The following is a 16,608-nucleotide window of genomic DNA, read 5'->3' as shown; positions in this document are numbered from 1 at the left end:
GGTATTGTAAAAGAGGCATGTCAGTAAAAAAAATTAAAAAAATTATGTTTGACGAGGTTTTAAAATGTATGATATTATTGAATTCATTGAGTGATTTTAGTGGCAAAAGAGAAGATTGTTATCTATAGAAAATTCAAGTTCGAGCAATTGCATATGTAGAATGTGTATGTATTATTAATAGATTAAAAAATTCTGAATAGATCTTACCTTCTAATTACCTTAAAATCCTTATAATATTAGATAAGGTGTGTTTGGTTCAAGAGAAAGTAGAAAACTACATTTCATGAGAAAGTAGAATGTTTGGTATATTATATTATATTATATTATATTATATTATATATTATATTATATTATATTATATTATATTATATTATATTATTATATTATATTATATTATATTATATTATATATATTATATTTATTATATTATATTATATTATATTATATTATATTATATTATATTATATTATATTATATTATATTATATATTATATTATATTATATTATATTATATTATATTATATTATATTATATTATATTATTTGATTAATTTTGTTGGAAATAACATCTGTCAGAATCGTCTTTCGAGTGGGTCTAGAATTGGGCTTCGACTTGGATTAAACGAATTGGAGTCACCACCGATAATTTATTTTAAAACAAATGGGTTGATCATATACTCTATTTCTTACCTGATCTGCGTCTTTCCAAAGATGTGTCGGATTCGGGAGTTGGTTACAATTAAGGAATGGTTAGCACCCTTGAACTGTCATTTCGGTACTACGCAATTTCCATTTGTCTTAAATTAAGAAAATTGTAGTTTGAAATTAAAAGGTAAAAATACGATCTCAATTACTTACCTTAGATAGTTTTAAAGGTGTACCCTTAAGAGAGTCAAAAAACGTGTTAGAAAAAAAATTAAAATAAATAGAATAAAGAAAATAAAAAAAAACAACTGAAATAAAAGAATAAAAAAAGAGTGAAGATAAAATTAATACGATAAAAAAATAAAATGAAGAAAAAATAATAATATATACATAATAAACGAGTAAATAAAAAAATAAGAAGAAAATACAAATAAATAAAACAAATGTAAAGAAGATAAAAAAATAAAGATAAGGAATAAAAATGAAATAGAGGGAAAAAAGGGTAAATAGAAATAAATAAAATAGAATAATAATAATAATAATAATAATAAAAATAGTAGGTAAAGAGTAATAAAAGAAAATAAAAATAAAAGGTATAAGAATAATAAATATAATATATGTATATATGTAATAATAAATATAATATTTACAACAAATAAAAAATAAATGAAAAAAATGTATATATATATATATAATAATAATACGTATAGATAAATAATAGAGAGAAAAAAATATAATAATGGTAGGGAAATAAAATAAAATAAGATAAAAAATATATAATGAATATGCATATTGTTGAGTTAATCGATCGACGGAATTAGCTAAGAGGGGGTGAATTGGCAATTAAAAATTCGGTGGAAGCTTTTGCAGAAAATTGAAAAGATTTGCACAGCGATTTAGAGTGGTTCGACTTTCTCAATCAAAGTCTACGTCCACTACCTTAGCTATCCACACTAAGGATTTTCCAACAAATTCACTAATTTGTTCTTTCTTTTGAGGCCAAAGAGATAACCTTACAATACCCTCAAGAATATACCCCAATTCTTGAGAACACTCTTTTCCCAAAGAGAAGATTACAAATTTGCAAACTTACAAGGAAAACCTCACAAGGTAAGATGTTTGCACAATTCTAGAACAAGAAAAGAACACTCAAAGATAATTACAAATGAGCACAAATGGTGTTCTTGAAAGCAAAATGAATATTGAAAGAAAAATTGGCTTGATTTGCACAAACTTGGTGTTTGATGCTTTCTCTCTTGTTTCTCTATAATTTCTTGTTGATCAAGGGCTTCAGAACTTGTTTAAATACACCTTGAATCACATCTGAACGTTGGGGATGATTAGTGAAGATCATATAGCCGTTTAAGTGTGAAAGCAATTAATTTTTCTAGGTGGAGCGTCTCATGCATCGATGCATGATAAAGTATGCATCGGTGCATTCGTGTAAAATTCAAATATTTTGACCGTTGGGACACTTAGTGCATCGGTGCACTAAGGATGCATCGATGCATAAAATGCATTCGATGTTTGAAAAATAGCCTGATGCATCGATGCATGGAGAATGCATCGGTGCATGCCTTTGAAAAACTGATTTAAGGCTTGATTTTAGTTCAAAATACTTTGTGAAAATTGTTTCAAAAATAGTTTAAGTACAAATCACAATTTTTACACATTTAGTAAGGATTAAAATTGATCTTGAAAAACTTGGAGTAATAATTTGATATTCGATTAATTGAATCGAATATAATTTGTAAAATCATTTGTAAAATCTTAAAATTCATTTAACTTAATTTGTTATATCGAAATATCAAAAAAAATGTTTTCAACAATCTCCCACTTTTTGATATAACAAAACATTTGAGTAATTTTAAGATTTGTTTAAGAAATTATTTTTGAAATTGATTTTGAAAAACTTACTCCCCCTTACTATAGCACATCAAAAACTTACTCCCCCTTACTATAGCACATCTTAAATTTTCTCCCCCTTTTTGTTAAATCAAAAAGACTCTATAAAACGTTAGCCAATTGATTTATTAATAATAAGCTGCTAAGATCACAATCAAAAGAGAGATTAGCCATTAGTTTTCATAAATAATATTCATAATAAAATGTGAAATGGCATAATTTGGTCATAAATTTCTAATGATGCAAAATTAATAAACAGAAAGCGTTAAAATGTCAAACCAAATATATATAATAAGTTCAAGCATCCTCAAACAAACATCCAACAACTAATCAAGTTCAAAGTACCAAACAAAGCACAAATATCAAAATCAATCCAAATTTTAAAAACAAGAAAACATGACAAGCAAGTCTACTCCATCAGAGGATCGAGAGGAGGAGGATAATGAGCTCGAACTTCAAGAGTCAGAGCATCCATACGATCACACATCTCCCTCTGAAACTCAGAAATCATAGACTCAATGGAGGCAAAACGTAGATCAAACGACTCTAGAAAAGATCGGAAATAAGGTGGCGTTTGATCATCTTACCGAGCTGGAACTTCCTCGTCAATATCTCTCATAAGCATTTGAAGCTCTGGATCATCATCAGCGTCAGGAGCTGGAGGAGGAGGAGGAGCACGAGAAGAACTAGGAGCAGCTCGTGAAGAACTAGCTCCCGGGGTTTGCTTACCGGGTCTAAAAGACCATAGTCCGGTGTTCTCATCCAATTTCCAATCCGATTTCTTTAAGGATGTGATATTGATTGGGTTTTGGAGCGGGATAAGATTGTCAAGGGAGACATCTAGGCTGAGTTTGATAAACAAATTGCTTAGTAGACAACCATAAGGTAGGGTTTCTACATGCTTTGAGGGAATGATGTTTATGATATCGACAAGCGCGCTAAAGACAATATGTGGAAAATTGATTTTCTTTTTGTTCTTTATACAGTGCATCCACCATAAGTCTGTAGTACGTAGTGTGGAGTACCGACCTGCGGATGGTCTAAACCACCAAGAGATCATTAAGTGAAGAAATCGATCGTGGTGAGACCTAAAGGTACTGACACTAGCATTAGGGAGATATGGATATTCCCCATCTTCCTTGTCATTAAATAAACCCTCGTCATCTAAACCAAAATGAGATGCTATAGATTTAGAAGTAATAGTGATATATTGTCCTAAAAGATAGGATCTAATCGCTATAGTACCGCACTGAGTTGTGTTCTGAATACAAACCGCATTGGAATAAAAGATGCGGACAAGTTGGTGAAAGACGATGGGTTGAAGAGAAAAGAGTTTATCAAACTTCCATCGGCGAAGAATTGAGAGGTATTCAAATTCAAGTTTTATCATAGCTTGTAGAGAAGGAATACGCTCTTCCCTAATACGATAGGATTGGAAGGAGTTCATGTACCTAGAGTACAATTCATCCCTACGGTTTTCAGGCATGTTAAAACAAGTACTAATGAGGGATGAAGGAATATTGGATGGATTTTGAGGTCTAGGAGCGGGAGGACAGTTTTGGTGAGACCGACTCGAGGATGACCTAGGGCGTTTGGGATTAGACATGGTTAGGGAAATCGAAAAAGAAATATCACCTGTAATTTAAAAACACATGTATGCACGAAAATCAATCCCAAAACTCAAATGAGTCCTCAATAATTCAAGGTTCTCTAACATAATCCTAATGGGCAAAGTTTTGAAAACTATTTTAAAATAATATCATAATATGTATAGTTTTCATGAAAACAACACAATTAAATCAAAACTATCACTTAATTTTAATTTTTTTTAAATTCGAAATTTTAATTTTGAAAAATTATGTGTTTTTGATGAAATTCATTTTAGAAACTAGTTTAAAATCATCATATAACCAATGCCCAATAATTATTTCAAACTAGAACTAATCTAAACGAGTCCTAAGTTCAAAAAATAATAAAATAGAGTTTTTGAAAAATTACCTTGAAAAATTCGGATTGAGGGGAATGTGGAGATGTTTTGAGCGATTTAATGATTGTAGCAGGTTTGTAGGATAAAAATCTTGAAGAATCTGATGATTTCCCGAAGATTTTGAGCAAAAATAGAGATTTGAGGGAGAGGGGGATGAACGGCCGTGTGTTTAGTGTTTTAGGTTTTGAGAAAAATGAAGAAGATGAAGCATTTTAACCTAAAACCCGACGGATGCATCGGTGCATGGTGTTATGCATCGATGCATATTCAATGCATGCATCGGTGCATCATGCGGATGCATCGATGCACATTCAAAGGGATGTATCGATGCATTGTTAAGTGCATCGGTGCATTAAGCACAAAAATGTCAAAAGAAAAAACTATTTCAAACGCTTAAAAATGCTAAATTAATAGGCTCTAGTGGTGTTGGCAACTCATATATCAAAAATTAATTATGTTCAATCAATTAAATTAATCTTTAAACATTATTTGAACATAAAATTAATTTTCACTAAGAATCATAAACTCCCCCTAACTAATAGCAAGAATACAATCAAAAATTATTATTATAAGCATTTTTCAGTATTTATTAAAAGTGCTAAATTGTTTTAAACACTAAGTGAAGATAGGTCAGTTAAACCTAATTCTCTTCTAAGTGTCCAAAACCTTTCCTTGTCTAAGGGGTTTGTAAAGATATCCGCTAATTGATGCAAAGTATCAACATATTCTAGAACTACATCTTCCTTAGTGAAATTGTCTCTAATGAAGTGATGTCTTATTTCAATGTGCTTAGTTCTAGAGTGTTGGATAGGATTTTTAGTGAGACAAATAGCACTAGTATTGTCACACTTGATAGGAATGGTACCTACTTCAATTCCATAATCAAAAAGTTGTTGTTTCATCCATAAAACTTGTGCACAACAACTACCGGCTGAAATATATTCCGCTTCAGTGGTAGATAATGCAACACAATTTTGTTTCTTTGAAAACCAAGAAATCAACATATTTCCAAGGAATTGACAAGTACCGGAGGTGTTTTTCCTATCTAATTTGCATCCTCCATAATCCGCATCAGAAAAGGCATGCAAGCTAAAGCTAGAGTCTCTAGGATACCAAAGTCCTAAACTAGGAGTGTCCTTAAGGTATCTAAAGATTCTCTTAACAGCTAGTAAATGTGATTCCTTAGGACATGATTGAAATCTAGCACATAAGCAAACACTAAACATAATGTCCGGTCTACTTACAGTTAGATAAAGCAAAGAGCCAATCATTGACCTATATAATTTAACATCTACACATTTACCTCATTCATCTAAGTCAAGCTTTGTTGAAGAGCTCATTGGAGTGTCATGAGGTTTCCCATTTTCCAGTCCAAACTTCTTGAGCATATCTTTGATGTACTTAGCTTGATTAATGAAGATGCCATCTTTTCTTTGCTTGATTTGGAGTCCCAAGAAAAATGAGAGCTCCCCCATCATGCTCATCTCAAACTCACTTTGCATTAGCTTAGAAAATTCTTGGCAAAGAACATCATTAGTAGAACCAAATATTATATCATCAACATAAATTTGAACTACTAATAAATCTTTACCTTTATGCTTTAAAAACAATGTAGTGTCGACCTTTCCTTTTGAAAAATCTTTTTCAATTAAAAAATTTGACAATCTTTCATACCAAGCTCTAGGAGCTTGTTTTAAACCATAAAGAGCTTTTGTCAATTTAAGAACATGATCTGGAAATTTTGAATCTTCAAAACCTAGAGGTTGTTCCACATACACTTCTTCTTTTATAAAACCATTTAAAAATGCACTTTTAACATCCATTTGATATAATTTAAATTCATGAAAACATGCAAATGCTAATAGCATTCTAATTGCTTCCATCCTAGCTACGGGAGCGTATGTTTCATCATAGTCTATGCCCTCTTCTTGAGTATACCCTTGAGCAACAAGTCTAGCCTTGTTTCTTACTATATTACCACTCTCATCAAGCTTATTCCTAAATACCCATCTAGTACCTACAGTAGATTTATTACTAGGCCTTTCAACTAATGTCCATACTTTACTTCTCTCAAATTGATTTAACTCTTCTTGCATAGCCATAATCCAATGTTCATCATTTAATGCTTCTTTAATATTCTTAGGCTCTATGCATGAGATAAATGCAACATAATTACAAATATTTCTAAGAGAAGATCGAGTTGTTACCCCTTTTGATGGATCACCTATAATTTCACCATCCTTGACATAGTTGTACTCTCTTGGATAAGATACTTCCCTTTCTTCAATGGTTGGATTCTCAAGAGGATCATGAGTTTCCTCATTTTTCGTTTCTTCTTTTGATGATGGTTCTCCAACTTCATGTCTAACGTCATTTGTATTTATAACACCTACATCATCATTCACACAAGAATCCTTCCTCGGAAGGGGATTATCATCGAAAACAACATGTATAGACTCTTCTACAACTAAAGTTCTTTTATTAAATACACGATAGGCTTTAGAATTTAAGGAATAACCCAGAAAAATTCCTTAATCACTTTTAGCATCAAATTTGCCAAGGTTTTCTTTACCGTTGTTTAAAACAAAACATTTACATCCAAAAGGATGAAAATAACTAATGTTAGACTTTTTATTTTTGAAAATTTCATATGGAGTTTTCTTTAAAATTGGCCTAATAATTACTCGATTTACAACATAACAAGCGGTATTTGTGGCTTCCGCCCAAAAATATTTTGGCAAATTATTTTCACAAAGCATGGTTCTAGCCATTTCTTCTAAAGTTCGATTTTTCCTCTCAACAACTCCATTTTGTTGAGGGGTTCTAGGTGCTGAAAAATTATGACTAATACCATTAGAATTACAAAATTCAATAAATCCAAGATTTTCAAATTCAGTGCCATGATCACTCCTAACACTAGTTATAGAGTAACCCTTTTCATTTTGGATTATTTTTGAAAATGTGATGAACTGTTCTAATGCTTCATCTTTAGTACTTAAAAATAGAACCCAAGTATATCTAGAATAGTCATCTACCAAGACAAATGCATATTGTTTTCCACCCAAGCTAGTAGTCCTAGTTGGCCCAAAAAGATCTACATGGATCAATTGTAATACTCTACTAGTTGATACGTCATTAATGGATTTAAAAGAAACACGCTTTTGTTTTCCTTTAGCACAAGAATCACAGATTTTATCATTATCAAATTTAAGCTTAGGCAACCCTCGAACTAAATCACCTTGAATTAGCCGTTGCAAAACACTCATACTAGCATGTCCTAGTCTCCTATGCCATAACCAACTATCATGTTCATCTTTAGCAACTAGGCATAAATTAGTCATATCAAAAGAATCTAAATGCACCATGTAAATGTTCCCCATTCTATGACCAACAAGCATAATCCGATTATATGCAATGTCAATGACTTTACAACCATTAATTTCAAATAAGACATTGAATCCTTTATCGCATAATTGACTAATACTCAATAGATTATGCTTTAATCCATTCACATATAAAACATTCTTAATTTGTATGGAAGAGGTATTACCTATTGTACCAATACCTTCAATGTGACCTTTTGAATTGTCTCCAAAAGTCACTTCTCCTCCATTTTTTGGCGTTAAGCTCAATGAACCGGCTTTTGTCTCCGGTCATATGTCTTGAGCATCTACTATCAAGGTACCATGAATTTGAATTTATTTCCCGTGCCTTGTAGCAATGCTCCTTTCCCTACAAACATAGATTAACTTTTGATTTTTGGTACCCAAATTCTTTTGGGTCCATATTCATTAGTTTCCAAAATCCTAGTCCCCTTAGGTATCCATTTGTGTAGGATATTTTTATCTTTAGTAGTAATGAGTTCTTTAGGAACCCACATACTTCTAACGATTTTTCCATTAGAGGTTCTTTGGGGACCTCTATGATTGTAGTTTCTAAAACTTTTTCTAACAAAGTTGGATTTTGAATTTCCACCTTTTTCAAAATGTTTTGTTCCAACTTTATCAAAAGAAAGTTTTAAGATCATCAATTTTCTTTTGATGATCATCATTGATCTTTGAAAGTAAATTTTGCAAATCTAAATTTTTCTTTTCAAACTCTTCTAGTTTGATTTGCAAGTCTTTGATTTTACTTTCAAGATCGTTGTTGGTTTTGGATATGAGTTTGTTTTCATTTTTCAATTTTGAAACATCATTTTTATATTTTAAAAATAATTCCTCATCCGAAGCCAACCCATTATATTCCTCTAATAACTCATCATAGGATAAATCATCAAATTCGGATGAGTTAGAGGTTACCTTAGAATCTTCCCCAAATGCCATCAAGCATAAGTTAGCTACTTCTTGTTCCTCTTCATCGGAACTTTCTTCATCGCTCCATGTAACCACATGAGCCTTGTGCTTATTCTTTGATTGACCATTTTTCTTCAATTGTGGGCAATCATATTTAACATGCCCTGGCTTTTTGCATTCGTAGCAAATGATTGGGTCCTTCTCTTTCGGTTCATTTTTGAGGCCTTCATTTCGTTTGAATTTTCTTCCTCGATAAGGTCTCATCATTTTTCTGAACCGTTTGGCAAACAATGCCATTTCCTCGTCATCGTCATCGTTATTCGAATCACTCTCATCTTTTGTGGATTTGAGAGCAACTCCAATGTTTTTCTTCTTCTCCTTCTCCTTTGGTGTCTCGTCAATTTTGTCGAGGTCCACCTCATCTTCGAGCATCATTTCATGAGTGAGGAGTGACCCAATTAGCTCTTCAAGAGTTAAGGACGTTAAGTCCTTAGACTCGATGATTGCCGTCTTCTTTGATTGCCACGATTTTGGGAGGGAGTAGACTAACTTCCTTACAAGCTTTTCATTTGAAATGATCTCTCCATATGATTTGAGACCATTGACAATCGTTGAAAATCTATCCTTCATAGCTTTGATATCTTCATTTGGTTTCATCCTGAAATTTTCATAGCTATGCGTTAGAATACTAATTTTAGATTTCTTTACCTCATCGGTACCTTCATGAGTGACTTGAAGTTTGTCCCATATTTCTTTGGCGGTTGTACACGATGAAACTCTTTCGTATTCATCTGGTCCAAGAGCACAAAAAATGATATGGATGGCTTTGGAGTTGAGCTGGAACATTCTTGTCTCTCCTTCACTCCACAACCTTGGATGAGTGAGAGGTTTGATGTATCCTTCTTCTACAGCATTCCATGCTCCCATGTCACTTGCTTGAATGAAGTACATCATTCTATTCTTCCAATAGGCATAGTTAGCTCCATTGAAGAAAGGAGGCTTGTTGACGGGCATCGAATCGAGACCGGAGTCGAAGTTTGAAGCGGAGGCCATTGATGACTTTGATAATCGATATAACTCTTCCCGAATCGACTCAAGAGGCGATTAAACCTTCAAATGAGTTAGGCTCTGATACTAATTGTTGAGTTAATCGATCGACGGAATTAGCCAAGAGGGGGGTGAATTGGCAATTAAAAATTCAGTGGAAGCTTTTGCAGAAAATTGAAAAGATTTGCACAGCGATTTAGAGTGGTTCGACTTTCTCAATCAAAGTCTACGTCCACTACCTTAGCTATCCACACTAAGGATTTTCCAACAAATTCACTAATTTGTTCTTTCTTTTGAGGCCAAAGAGATAACCTTACAATACCCTCAAGAATATACCCCAATTCTTGAGAACACTCTTTTCTCAAAGAGAAGATTACAAATTTGCAAACTTACAAGGAAAACCTCACAAGGTAAGATGTTTGCACAATTCTAGAACAAGAAAAGAACACTCAAAGATAATTACAAATGAGCACAAATGGTGTTCTTGAAAGCAAAATGAATATTGAAAGAAAAATTGGCTTGATTTGCACAAACTTGGTGTTTGATGCTTTCTCTCTTGTTTCTCTATAATTTCTTGTTGATCAAGGGCTTCAGAACTTGTTTAAATACACCTTGAATCACTTTTGAACGTTGGGGATGATTAGTGAAGATCATATAGCCGTTTAAGTGTTAAAACAATTAATTTTTCTAGGTGAAGCGTCTCATGCATCGATGCATGATCAAGTATGCATCGGTGCATTCGTGTAAAATTCAAATATTTTGACCGTTGGGACACTTAGTGCATCGGTGCACTAAGGATGCATCGATGCATAAAATGCATTCGATGTTTGAAAAATAGCCTGATGCATCAATGCATGGAGAATGCATCGGTGCATGCCTTTGAAAAACTGATTTAAGGCTTGATTTTGGTTCAAAATACTTTGTGAAAATTGTTTCAAAAATAGTTTAAGTACAAATCACAATTTTTACACATTTAGTAAGGATTAAAATTGATCTTGAAAAACTTGGAGTAATAATTTGATATTCGATTAATTGAATCGAATATAATTTGTAAAATCATTTGTAAAACCTTAAAATTCATTTAACTTAATTTGTTATATCGAAATATAAAAAAAAATGTTTTCAACACATATAAATAAAATATTTTAAAAAATAATAATAAATTAAAAAATGATAAAACAAAATAAAACATATAAAATATAATAATAATAATAATGAAGTATATATAATAATAATAGTAAGAAAAAAATAAAATATAAAAAATTGAATTTTTTAAAGCTCTTCCCCTCCTCTTTCCAAATGTCCGAACGATTTTCACAAAATAGCCTCGGGGTTCCGTAGATCTAAAAAGTTTGTTTCGAAAAAAAAACCCCTTTGGTCATCGGTCTTTTGAGTTTTTGTGGTTTTACAAATCGAAAGCAAGAAACAAACGACACATGCAAGCCTAACAACCGAAAAATGTAAGGTTTTTTACCTTCGTTGCCTTCGAAACTTTGTAAAAAAAAATGCTTTGATTGCTCCAAATTTTCTGTTCGTATTTCGTCTATAAATTGTATGTCACAATAGTGAGTTACAATGGCTATTTATAATGCTTATGGATCCTATTTTTAGGAGTTTGAATCATAGTAAAATTCTATCATATTTTTAGGAGTTTGAATCATAGTAAAACTCTATCATATTTTTAGGAGTTTGAATCCTAGTAAAACTCTAACGTTATGTTTGTTTTCTAAATCTCACAAAATCGGGATTGTTAAGAATGTTATACCCGGACGAAAAGGTGTATTGACAACATCAAAGAGTTTAGTTTATAAAATATAAAATTATTCATAAACAATTAATAAAAAAATTACCTATAAACAATTTATTGAATTTATTTTTATCATGGGTTTTGTTTTCCTTTTATTTAAAAAATAATTAACCTATTAAATGGTCTTAGTGAAGAAAGATAATGTTATTATTTTTAAATGATTCGAGTTCGAACAATTGTATATATAACATATGAACATTAAGAAAATTTATCTTTAATCGTAAAACAAATTAATCCATGTCAATATTTATTTTTATTCTCTATTCTCGACCCTATGTACATTAGAATATGATTTCAAATCTCATCAGCACAAATAATTGAATTTCCTTGGTGCACCCGAATAAGAGCATAAACACTCTGGAAATCCAATATTGATTGATTTTTTTAGGGTTTATCGACTACCTGACACTAACTTCACATACTTCTTTCCAACACTCTTTTTATGAATACATAAATAAAACCTTAAGAATAACATCAAATATAGATACTTTGAAAATATAATATTATACAATTGTCTAATAGTTAATAGTAATACTTCAAAATTACACTAGTAATATGTTTAACTATTTTTAATATAATTTGTAATTTATAATATCAATAATGAAAATAATAAATATTATTTAAAATAGCCAATGCATGGTCGTATAATAATTGGTATATATATTTTGATTGGCGTCGTAGTTTGAAGTAAGGACTAAGGCGGACTCCAATTCACTTCACTTTCCGGTAAACAAACTCAGTAAGTAAAGCAATAACATAACGAAACGTGGCATAATCTCATGTCTCTCCGCACAGAGAATTAGATATATCTTTTTCACATTAATTAACTTAAATAATAATGGTAATCCAGGTTTATTTTGGTCAGAATAATGGTAATCCAAGTTGAAGTTGAATGAAAAAGAGTAGGGTTTTTTTGTCAGATATAATGGAAATGCTTCATTCAATAAATGAATGAACAAACAATCTTCACTGTTACAGAGCGTGGGAACACGTGTGGTGAGTGATCGAGAGACCTTCCCCCCTTGTTTTTGTGCTTTTTATGCTCTCTCCTCTGTAACGCGTTAAAAATGCAACCTTCACCCAACATTCTCTCTCTCTCTCTCTCTCTCTCTCTCTCTCCCTTTCTGTCTCTCCCTTTCTCTCTCTCCCCCTTTCTCTCTCTCCCCCTTTCTCTCTCTGGTCTTCTTGGAAAAGAAAAAAGCAAAGGTCTCGTCTTAGTCATCAGTCATTACTTCAACTTCAACTAAGATGTGAATACTACTTTTTCTGAGCTCTCAGATTTTTTGTTTCCTTCTTCTTCTTCTTCAACTCTCTTATCTGAGATTGTCTCAGGAAAGACGGGTTAATATACGGTTAATATACAGCATTACCGGATACATTAAAATGTATTTAATAAATTCGGTTTAGCGGTACCTATTATGTTGACAACTAATAATGTTTTAGGTAGAAAATATGAAAAAACTATTAAAAAATTTGGTAACCGGTAAACTTTGGTTATCGGTAAGTATCTATCCTTTTTATAAAAGTGTCCATACGTTTAACATATCAAGTAAATTTTACCGGTTTTGTCATAATGAATCTGGTTTTGTCATATTTTTACCTGTTATATTGTAAATTATCTATCCTTTTTAAAAAGTGTCCTACTTATTTCACTGTGAAATATATTTATTATTATCTTTAGTTAATATTGTTAAATTTAAAATCTAATAATATTTTATAAAATATCAAAACAATCAAATAATTTTTTGTGTAAATGAAATTATTAAATTAATATTGTAGGTGGAAAACATGAAACACTATTAAAAATTGAAACATAAATTACATAACTTTCAAAAAAGTATATCATTTTTATAAAAGTGTCCATACTTATTTCACTGTTGAAAACATATTTATTATTATATTTGGTTAATATTGTTAATTTAAATTCTAAATAATATTTTATAAAATATCAAAACAATCAAATAAATTTTGTGTAAATTAAATTATTAAATTAATATTGTAGGTGGAAAACATGAAACACTATTAAATAAATTGAAACATAAATTACATAACTTTAAAAGCAGTTTTAAATCCTAAAAGTGTCGATACTTTTAAAAATATATCGATCCAAAACGATATACCAGGTAAAAATATGATAAAACCGGTAACAAATGATAAAACCGGTAAATTTAAAAGTGTCGATACGTTATATAAGGATCGACACTTTGTGAATTTAAAAGAGAAGCAGTTATAGCGCCTATAATTGTCGATACTTTAAAAAAATATCGATCCACAACGATATAACAGGTAAAAATGATAAAACCGGTATCAAAATGATAAAACCGGTAAAATGATACCAGATATATTGAAAGTGTCGATACTTTCGTAAGTACGTGTAATAAATTATCGACACTTTCAAAGAAATAGGTAATTATCCTTTCGAAAGTATCGACACCTGACATAAAAGTATCGACACTTTTGTATTTGTATCGATTAAATATAAATAACATATCCGATGAAAATATAAAGGCCATAGCTAAATATCCTCTGAAAAAAGATAGAACGGACGAGTTTTTGAAATCGAAGAGTAATTGTTGCTGCATTTCAGAAGGCGTTTCTAAGCGAAGTTTGTTTTGTTTGTTGCTGCAGTCGAATCGAAAAGTATGTTGTCGAAACCCTAATTTTTTATTATTACAGTAATCGCGATAGGTTTTTTATGTTGTTGTTTGGGGTTTTGGAGTAAGGAAGCATTTGTGACCGATTGCAGGTAGAAATAGATATTCAAGGAAAAATTAAATGTCGATACTTTTATTAAATATTATAGGTAGAAAATGATATTATAGGTGTATAAATGTGCCGACACATTTTGGTGTGGCCATTCAAATTCTTTTGAAGAAAACCGTTTTACCACAAGAGTAGTTATCTATATTTGTATATTGAAAAGTGTATGTAACAAAATAATTTGATTTGCGTAAACTGATATATGAAGGAAAAATGGAGTCAATGGGTTGGAAAATTGTTGGTGGAGCAGATGACTTTGAAATTGAGGCCGAGACTCGAAAGCAACCAAAGGGTGGATATATGTACTTCTAGTAAGTATCAATGTCTTTTTGTTATTATTGTTGAAATGGTAATTGGATTAAAGTATCGATAAACTTTAATTGATTACAAATTTTAAATGTTAACAGTATGGCCGAATGCAAAAGGATGAAGGAGATGGCACACAGAGCGATTCGGTATGTAAAATGAAATTGACATTGAGTAGTATTAGTATTTAGTGTTAATGTATTGATTAAGAAACGTTTATGTTTAATATTAGGTGAAAAAAGATGTGAGGTCCAAATGGAATTCAATGAGTGATGCTGAAAAGGAACCTTACATCACACAGTCAAGGAATGATAGTAAAGAATACAAAGAACGGAGGAAAGCACATGAAAATAAGGTATTCATTAAACTTGTAAATACGTTGATACAAAATATAAGAACTATAACATTATATGTTAAAAAATGTAGGAAGTGTCGACAAGATGCAGCATTAAAAGGGTGAATTTATTAATTAAACACCTTAAGGAGAAGGGTCATTGAATGTGCTGGGAGAAATAGGTTTTGGATCGTTGATCGGAGTAAGGGATCGACCTATCGGAGGGAATTGTGTCGATCCTTGATGGCACAATTTGACGTCAGTCATGTATGGCTAAGTATGGTGATTATTCATTCCCTCTGGGGGTATCGACTGCTGCAGCCGTATTGGGGGTACAAAACAAAGGCAAAAGTGTTATAGAAGTCTGTAGGAGTAAGAACTGGAAAGCACTTGCCTCCAAATATGGTTTGAATCATAAGGTGACATATACTGAAGTTGAACAGGATATCAAAGTGGATCTTACTTGGGGGATGAGCTGAAGGCCCGAGTTCTATTGTACCTTGTCGGTATATTTCTTTGTCCAACGGGTGATACGTCAACGAACAAGGAATATATGAAGCTCATTTGCGATGAAGGCTTGAAGGGTGAATTCAATTGGGCTGAATATATCCATTCGAGATTGATTGAATCAATTATCACCTTTAAAAGGGCAGCCAGAGATACCTCAAAGGGTGCATAGCAATCTTAGAGGTAAATGAGTTGAATCACTTTTTTTGTTTTTATATAAAAATATAAATTTTATTATAAATGCAGGTTGCACTGTTCAATTTTTGGTCGGGCTGTGAGGCAGTGCCGGCTTATGAAAGAACCGGAGTGGCACGCATCCGTGCATGGGGGAAGGAAGAGGTGGTTAGAGTGATGGTGAAGTTGAAGTTGGATAGAGGGAAGAAGCAAGAATGGTATAAATGTAATTAATAATATTAAGAATATAATCAATGTCTTAATATTGTAATTTAATTTTTGAAGGTTATTGGCAAGGATGTAGAGGAGGCAGTGGAGGCAGAGGAAGAAATGAGGATGGTTGTATTGGGGGATGAAGGTGAGTGGGACGACGGTGAAGCAAAACAGAGTAACTTCGACATTTTGATGTCTGAATTGGCTGATATCAAAAAAAATCCAATTTGAAATCATGCAAAGACAATCAAGAGTCGAAGAGAAACTTGATCAAGTCGTAGAGAAACTCGAGAGGCATAAGGGGGTAGTGGAAGGAAAAATAGATGGAGTGGTGAAAGAAGTAGAGGTGTTGAGGGGTGAAGTGGTGAAAGAAGTTTCGGTGTTAAGGGGTGATATAAGATGGTGACGGGAGAAAAATTTGAGGGAGTGGTGAAGGAGGTTGTTGATTTGAGTGAACTTACGGGGTGAAGGGGGTGGTTGATAAATACTCGGATGAAGGAGCTCAATTGAAGGGTGAAATAAAAGATATGAAGAGCTAGAAAAAAAGTACGATGAACTGAAAAAATATGAAGAAGAAAAGAGGGAGGAGGAAGAAGAAGAGATGGAAGAAATGAGGGGAAGGAAGTCGATGT

The sequence above is a fragment of the Hibiscus syriacus genome, unplaced genomic scaffold, assembly GCF_006381635.1.
Source record: "Hibiscus syriacus cultivar Baekdansim isolate YM2019G1 unplaced genomic scaffold, ASM638163v2 tig00110482_pilon, whole genome shotgun sequence".
In the NCBI taxonomy this organism is placed as follows: domain Eukaryota; kingdom Viridiplantae; phylum Streptophyta; class Magnoliopsida; order Malvales; family Malvaceae; genus Hibiscus; species Hibiscus syriacus.
Note: the sequence above shows the minus strand (reverse complement) of the source record.